A 20527-nucleotide genomic window follows, 5' to 3' on the forward strand; every position below is an offset into this window, starting at 1 on the left:
TCTCTCAATTCATTTATTCTCACAAGTTAATAAACAACATGACAAAGAAATACATAGATAATCATAATAAAATTGATATATACGTGTGTGTGGAGGTACATTTCAAGGGCGAATCCAAAGGAGGTGTCCAGGGGTTTCGGACCCACCCTTGCGGACCCCAAAAAATTTAAATTATTCAATTTTAACGCGACTTTGAGTCAAATTGACATGAAAGGTGGAGACTTGTATGTAACTGCATCATTCAAATTAATCAAGTAAGCTAGTATGTTATTTAATTCTAGGATAGATAAGACGAAATACCGATATATGTTACCATATTTTCGTCAGATACAAGTATCAGTTAAAAATTCTTTAAAAGTATGTAACCTAACAATTTTGTTTAAGAAGCAGACAATTTAAAAGGGAAAATGAAATTCCAGGAAATGCTCAGAATGCAGGAATTTGCACCATTTAACGCAGAGCTTCTGGGGGCTTGACGGCCCCCAGCCTATAGGGAGTAACTGTTAAATTAGATCTTTTTTATCATATAAAATCAGACCTAAGTATGGCGATAAGAATCGATAGAAACTTTGAAAACAAGTACTAAACACATAAAAAAAAAAAAGCATATCGATGTGTGGACTGTCTCAAGATCTCTCCCGGAGATATTAATATGTACACAAGCAAAAAAGTGTAAATGGGGTAAGGGTGGAGATTGTGAAAAGTACGCAAAAGACCAAGTGCTAGACCCCCTCCCCCTTTCGTAAATTCCTGGATCCGCATGTACATATACAATAATGAAGATAACAGAATTTAATTGGCAAATTAACTTCAACATGGAGGGCTGACTACCGCATTTATAGTTTCAATTAATCTAGATAAATTCAACTGTAATTGTAATTAAAAAAATATAAAGCGCCCTATCAGCATTGGTTCTCTAAAGCGCAAAATACAAATGTGAGAGAAAACATATCAAATCGATGTGCACATACATGTGAATAAAATATTCATAGTATCAGAATTAAAATGCATAATCATTATTATATAGCGCCTAATGTAATGATATAATTACCCTAATAACATCAAGAACAATTTAAATCAACCCTTAAGAATAATCAAATAAGTAGAAAGGACATAAGTATAATAACGAACTACAGTTGAAATAGCAACCGAAGGTTGTTTTTTTTTTTTTTGGTGGGAGGTTGTTGTTGTAAAAATAATGTAACAGCACTGTAAGAGCTGCAATGCAACAGCACTAAGTATGTAAGACAAATCACAAATTAAAAGCTGATTTAAAAAGATGCGTTTTGAGGTCCACTTTAAAAACTAGACAGTGAAGTAGAAGAAAACAAGTCGTGCTTTTTTCTTTATTTGGTCTATGATGAAATTTTTGCAGTAAGTACTGTTTTCGAAATTATAATGAAATTCGTCGCCTATTTCAGAAAAACACAAATTACACTTTCTATCTCCTCTGGGGAGAGTAGACCATCTCCCAGTTTCTATTGGTAAGCGGTGATTTGTCGTTCTGAATCTCGCAATTTTATGTATCCTATAATATCCAGAATGGACAAGATATAATTTGGACATTCAAATTCAAAATTTGTAAACAAGTTGTAAATTTCTCCTTTACTGCAGGAATTACATCTGGCAGGAAGATAATTGATAACTGTGATTGTGATAATTAGAATGCCAAGCTGGGGGTCAAGTTCAACGGTGACGGGCGTGCAGTTGACAACCATTGAGTACGGTCAACCTGCGCGTGGCATCTTGAACACTTTGAGTCTGTCCTATATAAAGTCGTAATGAAGAGAATAGCTTCACCATTCTCATTATGGAACCACAACCACTCACTCCGAAGGAATATTTCCCAGGAATGCCGATCGACAATGATGCATATGCCATGGAGACTGACGTCGTTTTGGAGGAACATCTTTACCGTATGAAGATGGAGTTGGCGAAGATTGAGTTGACCAAGACGGAGAGGAAGTTCAGCCGGGCGTGCGAACAAATAGTCCTACTGAATTACAAGATGTCGGAGGAGCAGGACAGATACGATCGGGCCAAGGATATGAACCTTCGGATGTTCCGGTACAGCTATCGCCTCCAGCTGGCCGTCATTGAAGGAATCAAGAACATGTACCACGACTACGCCGCTCTCCAGGCCGAGAAAATGCAAAGTCTGAAGGTGCAAATATTCGGAGACATTCTTGACGACGAGTTCGACGAGTATGAACTTGTCGACTAGGTCAGGAAAGGAACCCCCCCAGGCCGACATACACCCAGTCACCAAAACCCGCCACGGACAGACAGACAAACCAATCTTAGGCGGTGTCCAAAAGCCATCGGCCCTTTTCAGGGCCATACAAATATTTCGAAAAGACACCCCCATTCATGAAACGAGATTCTATCATTTTCTTATGGTCAGTTTATATTTGATCATCTACTTTAGTCAAAGTAAGAAAATAAATGGATCGTTTGGTTCGCTTTCCTATTTATATTGAGTCTACTTCAAAGTCACACATTTTATTGCGCATATTACCAATAGTTACGTCTTACATTTAACGCGACCATCGCACGAGCGAACGAACGCCAATTAGGATCACACTATGTGTCAAAAATGAAAGGTGAAGATAACGAACAGTGATCAATCTCATAACTCCTACAAGCAATACAAAATAGATAGTTGGGCAAACACGGACCCCTGGACACACCAAAGATGGGATCAGGTGCCTAGGAGGAGTAAGCATCCCCTGTAAACCATACCTCAGGATATAAACCTGACTCTAAAATTTTATTAAACAGCTTGTATAATATAGGCATCAAAATATCTTGACAAACAATAAAAACTTCGTTCATTATAAAGTCCTCGCTACAACTTTAGTTTAATTTCAACTTTCCAATTGCTTTTTTAATTTCATTACATGTGATTTCGTTGTCCAATTCATCATCCTTATCAAATGCAGCGGTAGTGTTATCCGAAGGATTATTCATATTGTTTTGGATAAGGTCCTTGAAGTGTGTGTAGAAATCTTCATTAGTTAGATTACTATTAAAACATTTGCTTTTTGAAAATAAACTGTAAAAATGCTTTGGATTCCGTTTCTTTAAATACTCTAACATATCACCCTCATGTTGTTTATATTTCCGTTTGAGTTTAAATTCATATTTTTTATACTTTTTCTTGGCATTCAAAAGAGTTATCCTATTCTCATGAGATTTACATTTATTATAATTGTAAAGAATGCGTTCATACTCTTTCAAAAGGTTCTTACACGTATCATCAAACCAGGGCTTATCTCCCTTACCTTGATTACGAATAACAACATTTTTATTATTACTATTACCTATTGTATCTTTAACTTCAGCAAAAGGCAATACACAGTCATTTAAGACACTGCAGATATTATCAATACATGCATCTACATCTGTAGAACAATTAAAATCAACATCTAAAGCGCTCACTAACAGGTCACTATTACGTGAAATTTCGTTCGAAATACAATGTGAGTTGTCTTGTTTCCATTTCATTGATTTACAAGGTATTCTACCAAACGAAGATTTAACTTCATGGTCTAGTGACATTAAACGTGTGCCAGATATCTGAAACGTTACAGGTGAATGATCCGAAAAAATATTAAATTTACCTGTACAAAAATCTATAATACTGTTACACATGTTATTTTCTGTTAATAAATAATCTAAGGTACCGTTTCCTCTAGAACAATAAAATGTAAAATCACCTGTCTCATCACCTGTGTCATCACCTGTCTCATCACCTGTGTGTCTACCATTTACAATTCTTAATCCTGATGATTTACATAAATCTAACAATTGTCGACCAAAATTATTTATTTGTTTATCCGAGTTCTTTCGTACACCCAATTCTAGTTCATATTCATAAATAAAAGGTAAATTTGAATCAGATAGTATGTGATTCAGGTAATCGCTTCTAATAAAATCATCTCTTTCACCTGTTCGTGCATTTAAATCGCCCATGACATACACTGAACATTTGTCTTTGTATTTACAAATTGAATCTTCCAATAATTGAAAAATACATATATCAATATCATAATATTCATAAAAAACGCTATTCTCTGGTGGCAGGTAACAAATGCAGTAATTACATCTGGCAGGAAGATAATTGATAACTGTGATTGTGATAATTAGAATGCCAAGCTGGGGGTCAAGTTCAACGGTGACGGGCGTGCAGTTGACAACCATTGAGTATGGTCAACCTGCGCGTGGCATCTTGAACACTTTGAGTCTGTCCTATATAAAGTCGTATTGGAAAGAATAGCTTCACCATTCTCATTATGGAACCACAACCACTCACTCCGGAGGAATATTTCCCAGGAATGCCGATCGACAATGATGCATATGCCATGGAGACTGACGTCGTTTTGGAGGAACATCTTTACCGTATGAAGATGGAGTTGGCGAAGATTGAGTTGGCTAAGACGGAGAGGAAGTTCAGCCGGGCGTGCGAACAAATAGTCCTACTGAATTACAAGATGTCAGAGGAGCAGGACAGATACGATCGGGCCAAAGAGATGAACCTTCGGAAGTTCCGGTACAGCTATCGCCTCCAGCTGGCCGTCATTGAAGGAATCAAGAACATGTACCACGACTACGCCGCTCTCCAGGCCGAGAAAATGCAAAGTCTGAAGGTGCAAATATTCGGAGACATTCTAGTCGACGAGTATGAACTTGTCGACTAGATCAGAAAAGGAACCCCCATGCAGGCCGACATACACCCAGTCACCAAAACCCGCCACGGGCAGACAGACAAACCGATCTTAGGCGGTGTCCAAAAACCAACGGCCCTTTTCAGGGCCATACAAATATTTCGAAAAGACACCCCCATTCATGAAACGAGATTCTATCATTTTCTTATGGTCAGTTTATATTTGATCATCTACTTTAGTCAAAGTAAGAAAATAAATGGATCGTTTGGTTCGCTTTCCTATTTATATTGGGTCTACCTCAAAGTCACACATTTTATTGCGCATATTACCAATAGTTACGTCTTACATTTGACGCGACCATGGCACGAGCGAACGAACGCCAATTAGGATCACACTATGTGTCAAAAATGAAAGGTGAAGATAACGAACAGTGATCAATCTCATAACTCCTACAAGCAATACAAAATAGATAGTTGGGCAAACACGGACCCCTGGACACACCAAAGGTGGGATCAGGTGCTTAGGAGGAGTAAGCATCCCCTGTAAACCATACCTCAGGATATAAACCTGACTCTAATTTTTTATTAAACAGCTTGTATAATATAGGCATCAAAATATCTTGACAAACAATAAAAACTTCGTTCATTATAAAGTCCTCGCTACAACTTTAGTTTAATTTCAACTTTCCAATTGCTTTTTTAATTTCATTACATGTGATTTCTTTGTCCAATTCATCATCCTTATCAAATGCAGCGGTAGTGTTATCCGAAGGATTATTCATATTGTTTTGGATAAGGTCCTTGAAGTGTGTGTAGAAATCTTCATTAGTTAGATTACTATTAAAACATTTGCTTTTTGAAAATAAACTGTAAAAATGCTTTGGATTCCGTTTCTTTAAATACTCTAACATATCACCCTCATGTTGTTTATATTTCCGTTTGAGTTTAAATTCATATTTTTTATACTTTTTCTTGGCATTCAAAAGAGTTATCCTATTCTCATGAGATTTACATTTATTATAATTGTAAAGAATGCGTTCATACTCTTTCAAAAGGTTCTTACACGTATCATCAAACCAGGGCTTATCTCCCTTACCTTGATTACGAATAACAACATTTTTATTATTACTATTACCTATTGTATCTTTAACTTCAGCAAAAGGCAATAGACAGTCATTTAAGACACTGCAGATATTATCAATACATGCATCTACATCTGTAGAACAATTAAAATCAACATCTAAAGCGCTCACTAACAGGTCACTATTACGTGAAATTTCGTTCGAAATACAATGTGAGTTGTCTTGTTTCCATTTCATTGATTTACAAGGTATTCTACCAAACGAAGATTTAACTTCATCGTCTAGTGACATTAAACGTGTGCCAGATATCTGAAACGTTACAGGTGAATGATCCGAAAAAATATTAAATTTACCTGTACAAAAATCTATAATACTGTTACACATGTTATTTTCTGTTAATAAATAATCTAAGGTACCGTTTCCTCTAGAACAATAAAATGTAAAATCACCTGTCTCATCACCTGTCTCATCACCTGTGTCATCACCTGTCTCATCACCTGTGTGTCTACCATTTACAATTCTTAATCCTGATGATTTACATAAATCTAACAATTGTCGACCAAAATTATTTATTTGTTTATCCGAGTTCTTTCGTACACCCAATTCTAGTTCATATTCATAAATAAAAGGTAAATTTGAATCAGATAGTATGTGATTCAGGTAATCGCTTCTAATAAAATCATCTCTTTCACCTGTTCGTGCATTTAAATCGCCCATGACATACACTGAACATTTGTCTTTGTATTTACAAATTGAATCTTCCTATAATTAAAAGATACATATATCAATATCATAATATTCATAAAAAACGCTATTCTCTGGTGGCAGGTAACAAATGCAGTAATTACATCTGGCAGGAAGATAATTGATAACTGTGATTGTGATAATTAGAATGCCAAGCTGGGGGTCAAGTTCAACGGTGACGGGCGTGCAGTTGACAACCATTGAGTACGGTCAACCTGCGCGTGGCATCTTGAACACTTTGAGTCTGTCCTATATAAAGTCGTATTGGAAAGAATAGCTTCACCATTCTCATTATGGAACCACAACCACTCACTCCGAAGGAATATTTCCCAGGAATGCCGATCGACAATGATGCATATGCCATGGAGACTGACGTCGTTTTGGAGGAACATCTTTACCGTATGAAGATGGAGTTGGCGAAGATTGAGTTGGCCAAGACGGAGAGGAAGTTCAGCCGGGCGTGCGAACAAATAGTCCTACTGAATTACAAGATGTCAGAGGAGCAGGACAGATACGATCGGGCCAAGGATATGAACCTTCGGATGTTCCGGTACAGCTATCGCCTCCAGCTGGCCGTCATTGAAGGAATCAAGAACATGTACCACGACTACGCCGCTCTCCAGGCCGAGAAAATGCAAAGTCTGAAGGTGCAAATATTCGGAGACATTCTAGTCGACGAGTATGAACTTGTCGACTAGATCAGAAAAGGAACCCCCATGCAGGCCGACATACACCCAGTCACCAAAACCCGCCACGGGCAGACAGACAAACCGATCTTAGGCGGTGTCCAAAAACCATCGGCCCTTTTCAGGGCCATACAAATATTTCGAAAAGACACCTCCATTCATGAAACGAGATTCTATCATTTTCTTATGGTCAGTTTATATTTGATCATCTACTTTAGTCAAAGTAAGAAATAAATGGATCGTTTGGTTCGCTTTCCTTTTTATATTGGGTCTACCTCAAAGTCATACATTTTATTGCGCATATTAAAAACATCGTACTGCTTTAATTTCAGAAAAATGTAAAGAAATTAGTTTTTGGTATCGATAACTTGAGAAAATAATTCTGTGTGGAGGGATTATGGTGTCATTTATTAAACCACTACCTTCTCTAGTGTGTTTAGGGGTCATCTTGTGTTTGATTTATTATTTTTTGATTTACATAAATCGATCCCAAATGAGACAAACCTTTCATACAGACCAGACTTGTTCACTTTAAAATTTGTGGTGATACATCAAAGTGTATGATACCAGGTGTAGAACTAAAATAAAATTCAATTATCTATAAAATATCTAGTACGATGAAAAGCAAGTCCGATTTGAAAGGGCTATGTTTAGGAAAAAATGTTGACAATAACATTATATCTTTCTTAATGTTGTTTTCGGGGATGCGGGGTGAAAACATCTTAAATCATTTGGTAGGCCCATAAAATCTTTTCTGAAGGTGACATCCATATAATAATGACTTAAAGAATTATAATTCAAGTCTTTTTCAGTATATTTATTGGAATTTCTTTATTTGTGAAACATGTCACAATCATGGAGAGGAGGGGGTGGTGGTTAGAAAATGAAACCAGGAAAAGGGGGGTGGTACTGACAGGAGTTTACTTAATATTTTTCAATAAGAAGTTACAATGGTTTTAAATTACATATGCTGTAGTATGAAGTCTATGACACGGTAGATTATGGAAATCACTCCCGTTCTCTATGTAATCTTGGCTTTCCTTCATAATTTTACAAAATAGTGATCTCATAACATCATTGCTTACAATATTTTCCGTTGCGCGTTTTAGCAACACCTTCCAAATATTCAATCAACCTACGTGCCAACACCTGTAGCGACACGGGACGTCCGTTTTTAAAGTCACATCCCAAAGATCCGTGATCTATTCCATGAGTTTGGCGAAGGAGTAATCACTACCAATATTTACGTCTTACATTTGACGTGACCATGACTCGAGCGAACGAACGCCTATTAGGATCACACTATGTGTCAAAAATGAAAGGTGAAGATAACGAACAGTGATCAATCTCATAACTCCTACAAGCAATACAAAATAGATAGTTGGGCAAACACGGACCCCTGGACACACCAAAGGTGGGATCAGGTGCCTAGGAGGAGTAAGCATCCCCTGTCAACCGGTCACACCCGCCGTGAGCCCTATATCCTGATCAGGTAAACGGACTTATCCGCAGTCAAAATCAGTGTGCCAAGAACGTCTTAACAATCGGTATAAAACACATCAGACAGCATTTGACCCAATGATAGGTTGTATTGATGAACTAGATCGTTATAACGACCATAGAATTTGCGAAGAAACCCCTGTATCATCAACTTGTTTGTCAGTAGCTTACCTCGATTTAAAAACTGACTATACGCAGAACAAGTTCTTGCATATCGAATCAGTTGAGATATATAAACACCATATGCAGGTGATAATGGAATATTGCTACATAAATATGGGAAGTTGACGGTGGAGAACCTGAAATCATCCCGTTTGCCATACAGTTGAGTTGTCAGTTTGCCGTTAATATCTACTTTCAATAAAATATCTAAGTATGAAGCAGAAGTGGAATAGAAAGGCATTCTAACGCGAAAAAAGGCGTAATAAGTACGAAACCCTATTAAGATCAAACTATAGGTCAAAAAATAAAAAGAAAGGCTTTATCACGCGAAAGAAGGCGTATTAATGCAAAGTGAAAAGGCGTATTATAACGCCTTTTCCAAGGAGGGGGAGGGGTATGCGATATTATGCCTACATTATATATACACCTCGGTATAATATTTTAGTCACTTTCTTTGTTTAAAGAATTCAAACTGAAATCCTTGCCTTATAAATGCATGCTTTTTTATATTTCAACTTTGCCTTATAAATGAATATTTTCCAGTTCCATTACATGTTGGAGGGAGGTTTAAAACGTGGTTTAATCTACGGCTTGTTCCCTACATGTACATTATGTGAACATAGAAAATTGAAAGGTGGAAATATAATTTCCTTTTTAAAATTTTATCTATATCATATTTAAAAGATGCATCGGATATCCATTCCGAGATAGGATTTGCATATATATCTGCCGAGATTTGTTATCAGTTAAGGATTAGATCTTTCATTCTTTATCTGGAAAATATATGTTCAATACATTTAAACTGAAATTGCTACTATTAAAACTCATTTTTAAGAATTGAATTTTCATAGATTTGTCAAGTTTATAATTAACATGAATAATTACGCAGACGGCGAGTTTTTCTCTATTCCTGCATGGCTTCACAAATTTTTTGTTTTTAAAAATTTGATAGTAAAATTTGCATTTTCTATCTTAAATGCAGTAATAATGGTTGCCGTGTAAAAGAAAATGTAGACCATATATAATATTTGTATGTTTGGATAAACTAAAATCAAACTTTTTTTTTTTTTTATATTTACTGAACTAGTTTTTTAATATGAAATATTCACAAATTATGTTGTTGTTGGTTTTTTTTTAGTAAGCATATTTAAAAACTATTGCATTGGTTTATCGATAATACCATTTTTATCCACAATATGTAAAAGAAATATAGAATTAGTTAGTAGTACTCTATATTATACGTTCTTTGAATGCGAATTATACTTCTTTTTGAACTGGAAACAAAAAAGTACATAACATCTTCGTACTTTTTATAGATGAAATACCACATTGATTTAGAAAATATTGAATCTTGAAAAGTACTAGATTTTTAAAATTAGAAACACATACTTGTTATATATGTGTAGATAAAAACTAAACAAACAAAAACATAAATAAGCACACACACCCTCCCCCCTAAAATTAAATACCCACCCCAAAGAAGTGGCAAGCATCTTCTAATAATCTACATGGGATTTTCTGTTAGGATATTTCAAAATTATAAAAGCAAAACAAACAATCCATTTTTTCTTTCTTCTATGTTATGGTACTTTCACATTCACGGATTTTTCTTACGAATCCTTATGTATTCCACAAATCCGTAAAAGTACACGGATTGTTACGATTTAGACACGGATACCGACGATTGATTTACGAATGACTGCGATTGACTACGAGTCGGAGATCCGTAAGGACTCGTAAGAAAGATCCGTTAGTGTGAAGGTGGTATTAATCGTAAAGTTTAAGTATGTACTCGTAAAGTAATCGTGTCTATATGTAAAGTGCTCGTAATGACTCTGAACAATCCGTAAAGCGATTGTAACCCGACGTGAATGAAATCGTAATTATCACTTAGGCATTCGTAATAATCCGTAAGCAACTGGTAAACTATCCGTAACATATCGAAAACTAACCGTAAAAATTCTTTTAAATTTTTTTTTACGAGTGTTCTACGGATTCTTACAAGCAGTTTACGTGTTCTTGCGATCAGTTTACGATACTTACGGATTGTTACGGGTTATTTACGGTCTAGCACATGATAACCGCCGCGGTGGCCGAGAAGTTAGAGCGTTCGCCCCGCATGCGGAACGCCGGGGTTCGAATCCCGGTCGCGACAGACCTAAGTCGCTAAAACAGGTAGTGACAGTTCTATCGCTAAACGCTCGGCATCAGGTGTGAATGTCACGGGTCCTCGAAGATGACCTTAAAAACGGATGACCCGTGTCACAGTAGGTGTGGCACGCTAAAGAACCGTCACTGCTCAATGGCCGTAAGCGCCGAGCTAGACCTAAATTTGCAGCCCTTCACCGGTCTTGGCACTGACGTCTCCATATGAGTGAAAAATTCTCGAGCGAGACGTTAAGCAAGATACAATCAAACGCATTGAAGTGGTAAAATTTTTCGTTTGTACGGAATGTTACGAGCTTTGTATTGGACGTTTTATGTTACGCAACGACACGCCCATTTTCACAAAACTATAGGTAAACAGCATTCGTACACACCACTTATATCACCCAAGACCACGTGAAATTTTATGAAACTTCAAGTCAACGCGGAAACATGTACACATGTATCTCATGGGTGTAATTCCAGTAATGCAAGGGTGGGCGTCTCAAGTCCCCTTTAATGTGTAGGTAAGCGTATCGTTTCGCCCACCCCTACTCATTTTGGTCTAAACAGTAAGTATCTTTTTGTCAGAAGAAAAGAACACGACAAATTAAGTTCATGGACGAGAGTGGTTTTAACTTTTCAAGTCGTAATCGTACCTATGGACTGTACATTCAGAGCGGGGCAAACCATGTATTGAGATTGGGAAATATGTCAGGGGCGGATCCAGGAATTGCGGTTACGGGGGGCGCCATTTTATGAGGCAGTGGGTCCAGGGGGCGAAGCCCCCGAAAGGTCCTGGGTTTCACATATTTTATGGGGCTTGAAATATTTCTCCTATTTAGTCATTTGTACTATTTTCTATCATTTTAATAAGGTGAAATTAATAAAATGACCCAAATTTTAAGGTGTTTTTTTTTCTTAAAATTAAGTTCTCCCAATAAAGTAATTCAAGAAATTAAAAGATTTTGTCATTTATTTCTCCGGGAGTAGAAGAAATTATTGCTTCTTTTATCGTTTAGTACATTTTCCGAAACAAGATACCACGATTTACCTTAAATTTGAAAATTTATGGGGTGAGGGGGCGGCTGCGCCCCCTCTAAATCCGCCACTGTATGTGGCGGATAGAAATTTAACTTTGAATTTATTTCATAAGTTTAGACTGCGTGCAGTAATATAATTTTGTCGATGGAACTTCAAACACCTATACATTTCTAAATTTCTGGCATGAGGCAAGTCAAACTCAAGATGAATACGGAAGACCTGTTTTGCTTCCAGATGATTTCATTGTAGTAGACAATTGTCCCATTCATAAAACTAACGCAGAAAGAATACCCCGTCTCTATTGTGGGCAGCAAAACGTGGAATATGGATTTTTACCGTTGTACTCTCCCGATTTTAATCCAGTAGAAAACTGCTTTTTGAAACTCAAAAAAGTATTGTCACAGGAACTTAAAACTTACAATAACGCGTGCATTAAAAGAAATTTCAGAAAGCGATGTTAGAGGATTTTAATTTAACACCGGATATCTCAACGTTACTTGACAATTCTGTATGCGCAGTGTTATATATATTTTTGCATGGAAATGTCTATACATATAAATACATTTACATAAAAACTAGTCTTCTTTTCATTGTGTTTATTTATACTCTTTTCGAACACCTTCCTTATCAGCAAGACTCACGTGCTACCTGTAGATTGTTTTGGTGGGCGTGTCTAAGAAGAACTGTTAGTATCAATCGGAAAAATGAGTGTGTCATTACCAGCGCTCCAAGCGTTTCATACGATAGAAAAATTTACCACTTCAATGCGTTTGATTGTACAATGTACGGAAAATGAAATCCGTGGACTATCGTGATTTTTTTTTCACACATCAAATTTCACGAGTTGTGACGAGTTATTAACGGATACCGACGGGTGATTTACGAATGCTTACGATTGACTACGAGTCGGAGATCCGTAAGGACTCGCAAGAAAATTCCGTGAAGGTGAAGGTTGTATCAAGTAGATGATCAAACTGACCATTAGAAAATGATAGAATCTCGTTTTGTGAATGGAGGTGTCTTTTCAAAATATTTTGATGGCCCTGAAAAGGGCCGTTGGTTTTGGACAGCGCCTAGGGACGGTTTGTCTGCACGTGGTGGACTCTGGTAACTGGGGGTATGTCAGCTTGGGGAAGGTCCTAGTCTATAGGTTGATACTCTTCCTCATAGTCGTTTACAATTTCCCCGAATAGTTCCAACTTCAGACTTTGCATTTTTTCCGCCTGGAGTACTGCGTAGTCGTGGTACGTGTCCCTGACCCCTTCAATGACGGCCAGTTGGAGGCGTAGCTGTACCGGAACATTGGAAGGTTCGTCTCCTTGGCCCGTTCATATCTGCCCTGCACCTCCGAGAGTCTGTAGTTGAGGAGGGCTATTTGTTTGCAAGCCCGGTGAAACTTTCTCTCTGTCTGTGCCAACTCCTCCATTTTGATATAGGGAAGATGCTCCACTATAACGGCCCCAGTCTCCATGGCATCTGCATCTTCGTCGTTCGGCATTCTTGGGAAAGATTCCAGTTGTGGGTCCATTGTGAGAATGTTGAAGTTCTTTCCAAGACGAGTTTATATAGGAGAGACTCAATGTGTTCCGGATGTCACGTGCAGCTTGACCGTACTCAATGGTTGTCAACAGCACGCCCGTCACAAATTAATTCACCTTTGACATCGGTGGACCCCCCACCCCCACCCCCTCCCCTTGCGAACCCAAAAAATTAAATTATTCAATTTTAACGAGACTTTGAGTCAAAATGACATGAAAGGTGGATACTTATATGTAACTGCATCGTTCAAATTTATCAAGTACACCAGTATCCCATTTAATTCTGGGATAACTAAGGCGAAATACCGATATATGTTACCATATTTTCGTCAGATACAAGTATCACTTAAAAATTCTTTTTAAAAGTATATGTAACCTAAACATTTTGCTTTTGGGGGGGGGGGGGGGGGGAAGGGCTTGTAGGCCCCCAGCCTATAGGAAGTAACTGTTAAATCAGATTTTTTTTTTATCTTTTAAAATCGGATCTGAGTATGGCGATAACAATGACTAGAAACTTTGGAAACGAGTACTAAACACACAAAAAAGCATGTTCATGTGTGGACTGTCTCAAGATCTCCCCCGGAGATGTTAATATGTCCACAAGCAAAAAAGTGTAAATGGGGTAAGGGTGGAGATTGTGAAAAGTACGCGAAAGATCAAGTGCTAGACCCCCCTTTCACAAATTCCTGGATCCACCTGTGCATATACTATATGAAGATAACAGATTATAATTGGCAAATTAACTTCAACTTGGAGGGAGGGGCCTCCGTGGCCAAGTGGTTAGAGCATTGCGCTCAAAATCACACGGCCTCTCACCCCTGTCGGCGCGGATTCGAATCCCGCTCGCGCCAGTAAGTGAGAAAGTTTCCCAGTTTACTTTCGGAAGGTCGGTGGTCTCTTCCCAGGTACATTGTATCTGGGTTCTCTCTTCCACCAATAAAAACTGGGCGCCACTAGATAACTGAAAAATTGTGGAGTGTGGCGGAAACATCAATCAATCAACTTGGAGGGTTGACCACCGAATTTATAGTTTCAATAAATCTAGATAAATTCAACAACAATTTGAAATTGTAATTGTAATTAAAATATTTATATAGCGCCCTATCAACATTGGTTCTCTAAAGCGCTTTACAAATATGAGAGAAAACATAATATTAAATCGATGTGCACGTACATGTGAATAATATATACATGTATATGTAATGATATGATTACCATAATAACATATAAAAAATGGGAATAATTAGATACGTAGATACGTAGAAAGGACATAAGTATTAATAACGAACTACAGTTGGTTGGGGGGGGGGGGGTGTTTGTTGTTGTGGGTTTTTTTTGGGGGGGGTGTTGTAAAAAAAATCATAATAATGTAACAACACGAAGTATGTAAGAAAAATCACAAATTAAAAGCTAATATAAAAAGATGCGTTTTGAGGTCCACTTTAAAAACTAGACAGTGAAGTAGAAGAAAATAAAAAAAAAAAATTCGTCTATGATGAAATTTTTGCAGTAAGTACTGTTTTCGGAATTATAATGAAATTCGTCGCCTATTGCAGAAAAACACAAATTACACTTTCTATCTTCTCTGCGGAGAGTAGACCATCTCCCAGTTTCTATTGGTAAGCGGTGATTTGTCGTTCTGAATCTCGCAATTTTATGTATCCTATAATATCCAGATTGGACGAGATATAATTTGGACATTCAAATTCAAAATTTGTAAACAAGTTGTAAATTTCTCCTTTGCTGCAGTAATTACATCTGGCAGGAAGATAATTGGTAACTGTGATTGTGATAATTAGAATGCCATGTTGGGAGTCAAGTTCAACTGTGACGGGCGTGCAGTTGACAACCATTGAGTACGGTCAACCTTTGCGTGGCATCTTGAACACTTTGAGTCTGTCCTATATAAAGTCGGTTTGGAAAGATTAGCTTCACCATTCTCATTATGGAACCACAACCACTCACTCCGAAGGAATATTTCCCAGGAATGCCGATCAACAATGATGCATATGCCATGGAGACTGACGTCGTTTTGGAGGAACATCTTTACCGTATGAAGATGGAGTTGGCGAAGATTGAGTTGGCCAAGACGGAGAGGAAGTTCAGCCGGGCGTGCGAACAAATAGTCCTACTGAATTACAAGATGTCAGAGATGCAGGACAGATACGATCGGGCCAAAGAGATGAACCTTCGGATGTTCCGGTACAGCTATCGCCTCCAGCTGGCCGTCATTGAAGGAATCAAGAACATGTACCACGACTACGCCGCTCTCCAGGCCGAGAAAATGCAAAGTCTGAAGGTGCAAATATTCGGAGACATTCTAGTCGACGAGTATGAACTTGTCGACTAGATCAGAAAAGGAACCCCCCAGGCCGACATACACCCAGTCACCAAAACCCGCCACGGGCAGACAGACAAACCGATCTTAGGCGGTGTCCAAAAACCATCGGCCCTTTTCAGGGCCATACAAATATTTCGAAAAGACATCCTCATTCACGAAACGAGATTCTATAATTTTCTTATGGTCATTTTATATTTGATCAGCTGCTTTAGTAAAAGTAAAATATAATTAAAAAAATAAATGGGTCGTTTGATTTGCTTTCTATGTTGACATATTCCTCAGTGTCCCTCCACACAAGATAAATTATGTCAACATGCTAGACAAGCATTCCAACATTCAATATTAATGTCTACAAGCAAGATAATTATGTTGACAAGCAAGTTACCAGTATTTTTATAGAATCTGATTTTTACTGTTAAATCTATTCACTAACAGCAGTACCTGACATCATACATACACAATATGTATGTTTATTCACCAATCAAGAGCCTTCGGGAGGGGGGGGGGGGCATGCACCGGTTAACAAGCAATTAATTATAACAATGAAAATAAATAACAATCATTCAGACGAACCAATACTGTCCGAGTTCACACCTCTGCACTGCATACATTTATAATTATTTATGAAATACTGACTACAGACAAGATTTAGATTAACAACTGATATATACAATAAAATAACGCAACTGCTTCACACATCTAAGCACAGTGCCAGTTTCAGAGACAGCGGATAATGATAGTGTTGTGTGAATACAAATAAAATTGTAATCAAATCAGTATAATTATATTTTAGTAAGTACAGTATGCAAGTATAAAACACATGTACATGCAGGAATGCTTTATGCTAAAGCAGGGAGGTTAGAATATAATAATTATATAAATGAAAACAATTGTACGAAGTGTTAAAGAAAGTATGAATTGTTGACTTTATTACAGGGGACACCAAGGGACAGTGCCTGTTAACAGTCTGGTAGTAAATCTATTGTACCAGACTGTTGGTCTTGTACTCCCAGTAACCAAGACAGCTTACAAGTGTAAAAACAAAGAAAATGTGTACAATGCAATGAGATGGACTTGTAGTATCACATTCTGGACACTGTTCAAAATCATCTTACTGAATACAGTATGCAAGTATAATACACATGTACATGCAGGATCCAGTTGTTCTTAATGTTTTATTGTAAAGCAGGAAGGTTAGAATACTTATATAAATTAGAATAATAGCACTGTGTGGAAAAAAAAAGATGCAATGATTGATAAGTATGTTAACATGCGATTTATTTATATGTTAATGTAAACAAATATCACAATGGTGAAATAAATTTCACTGAAAGGAGGTGCATTTGTTCGCTTGCTTGTGAGAAAGTACCCCAAGGACGATATTCGTACAATTTTCCTCATCCATGCAACGAACTAGACATCTGGGGAAAAAACAATGTGTCCGCGAAATCGAATAGATGTGCCTTTAGCATATCATCTATACTAGGTCCGTGGTAAAATTGGGTGTTCAGAAGATGAAAGGGTACACTGTGCAATGTAATATCAAATAGCAAAGAATTAAGATTTTCAAACCGTATTTTGACTGAACAAAATTACAAGTAATCCGGTTTTTTTTAGCATATAGTAAAACTTCAAGGTAAACTTCATTTTATAATGCCAAATATGTAAGTTCTCAGAACAGAGGGATCGACGACTTAGAAGTCATCACAATCCAGCTATTCGTCTCCCTTGTTTAACGTTATTCCGTTTTTAGATGAACCTATTCACAACTAATAAACCATTAATACATATGTGTTTGCGCTTTTACATCCAAATACACCGTGTTTGTCAGGCTACAACAAACCACACACTTATGTTACGACAACGCCACCCCGGGGACAAGTTACACAAGATTATCTCACACCGGGAAGTCACACGTTCTACCTCACCGTGCATACGCAGTGTATAACATCCACCCTCACACTGAAAGTTTCACCCACAAATTGTGACCATGCCGCGTGTCCGTCCCAAGTACGAATTATGTGTGGGGTTTGATGAGGATGTGAGTGAGGACGAGGCTGGTGGGGAGGAGTGTAGTCAGGAAGCGGAAGCTACAAGGGAGGAGGAGTTTGACATCCGGCGGGTGTGGTGCCAGCTGAAACGGGAGGAAGTGGACAGATTGCGGGAAAAAGAGGACAAGAAACGGGCGGGGGCGATACGACACAATAACGAACAGGCCAAACAGCGGAGCTTCCTCGCCTGGAAAAATAAGATTCAGGTTTGCATCATGCGCGTGACGCTTCTTATTTTATTTTCATTATAAATTATTAATATAGATCTACTAAGTACTAATTCATTTTAATGTTGTTGGAATTTTAAGGAAGTTAGCTCCTCAGCTTTTGAGCACGTCTTCACAGACAATCTGATTAAAACCAGATCCAGAGATCCGCTCACTTAGATAGCTACACTAGTGTAACGATCTAAGTGAGCGGATCTCAGGATCTGGTTTTAATCAGATTGTCTTCACAGAATGCTGTAATTTATATGTACTGGTTTATGCTGATCCCATTGGTCCAAACATATATCATTCATCTTTTTCTTAACCCTATCCAGTTGAACATTGTTGGGTCAATTCAAATTTTGAAAGGTTTTGGCAAGGATTATATTTTGTTGCAGAAGGATTGTTTCATCAAAAGTTCTAAGTCTACATGATTTTACAGTTTCTGTTTTATCCAATAAATTGTCAATTTTTGTACCCCTATACTTTTATTTCAATTATATATTTGGCATATTTCAAATGTTGTAATTCATTGATTTGGTTGACATAATTTTCTACCCGTTCTTCATAAAAAGTCTAAATTGATTTATTCGAAATGTTGTATAAAAATTCAGTATTTGGGTCAATATTTAATTCAGAATTTTTATCTAGATAGCCCAACTCCACCTTTTTTCCATTTTGTAAGTAGGCTTATATACTCCTATGTTCTTTTAAACTCTCAAATTCTATATCATGAATTTTTCTACTCCTATGTTCTTTTAAACTCTCAAATTCTATATCATGAATTTTTCTGTATATCAAGTGCAAAAAGGTCATTATTTATTTCCAATCTACTAGTATTACTTTTTAAAAAAAGAAATATTTGTATTGTTAGAAGACATGATTATATAGGGCCTATCTATTTTATGCAATGATTGATTTGTATTGCTTATTTTGTATTGAAAATGTCAGACAAATCAAGTTTAATTTAAATGCAAAAAGGTCAAATTGAAAATAATGTTGCTCAATAACAAACACTATGACCCTAATTTTTCCGTTTAATTTCCTAATTTTCCTCCATCGTAGAAAAAAAAAAAACAATAAGTAGGCCTAGGGGCCTGCTATAAAACTTTAAGATACGTTATTATTATTATCTATCATTTTATTGCTATTTTTAGCTCTTCTGAGCCGAAAGCTCAAAGAGCTAATCATATGGCCCAATCGGATCACGCGCTCGTCCTTTTCCGTAACCGGTTACGGAAATAGCCGAGTAGTTACGATTGTCATATGGCCATATGTCTGGCGTCCGGTGTGCTGTGTGCGTTAACTTTTTGGAAAAAGGGCTATATCTCAAGAACCCCTTGGCCAATTTTTGTCAAATTTGTCACAGGGTATCCTTGGCCCAAGGGCTTTCATTTGTACTAAAACTAGGGTTGTGACCCTTTAACAAGGGGAGATAATTAGGAAAATGCAAACAAAAGTAGTGGTTGCTAAAAAATCTTCTTCTCAAGAACCACTGCTCAAATTATCACCAAACTTATGCATAAGGATGAGGATAGGTTGTAGATAAAAAAAAATTGTTCAAGGCATCATCCTGGGGCAAAGAATGTGGTCTCAAGGTCACTTCAAAGTTGACCTTAAATTTTGTTTTGTTAAAACTTTGATATTTTGCTTAGTATAAGGACTAGGATCATCAAATTTTGTCAGTTGGTGCATCTTAGGACCTAATATCATGTTGTCTCAAAAGTAGGTCATTGTGACCTACTTTTTGAATTTCACAGGTAATTATTATTAAATGGATTTTGATGCATATCTTGGACACTTTTGAGCCTATGATCATCAAAAGTTGTCAGTTGATGGATCATGGGAATTTGAAGTGCGTCATGTGAAAAGTATGTCACCATGACCTACTTTCTGAATTTTATGGCTAATCATTTATGAATACATTTTAGGTTGTTTTAGAATCATCAAACCTTGTAAGTTGATGCGTCTAGAGGCCTCGAAACATATTTATATATAAAAAAAAAAGTAGGTCTCAGTGACCTACTTTTCGAATTTTGCAGACATTCAAATTTCACATTTTCAATTTTAGATGCATATTTTGGACACTATGAAAGCTAGGATCATCAAACTTTGTCAGTTGATGCATCTTGAGTCTTCATAGTTTGTTGACCAAAAAGTAGGTCACCGTGACCTACTTTTGGAATTTCACGGCTATATTTTAATATTTCAGATACTATTTGACTTACAATTATCAAACTTTGTCAGTTGATGCATGTTGAGTCTTCAGAGTGTGTTGACTAAAAAGTAGGTCACCATGACCTATTTTTGGATTTTGACGGCTATATTTGTATATTTCAGATACTATTTGACTTCAATTATC

This window comes from Ostrea edulis, chromosome 1 (assembly GCF_947568905.1).
Source record: "Ostrea edulis chromosome 1, xbOstEdul1.1, whole genome shotgun sequence".
NCBI classification, from domain to species: domain Eukaryota; kingdom Metazoa; phylum Mollusca; class Bivalvia; order Ostreida; family Ostreidae; genus Ostrea; species Ostrea edulis.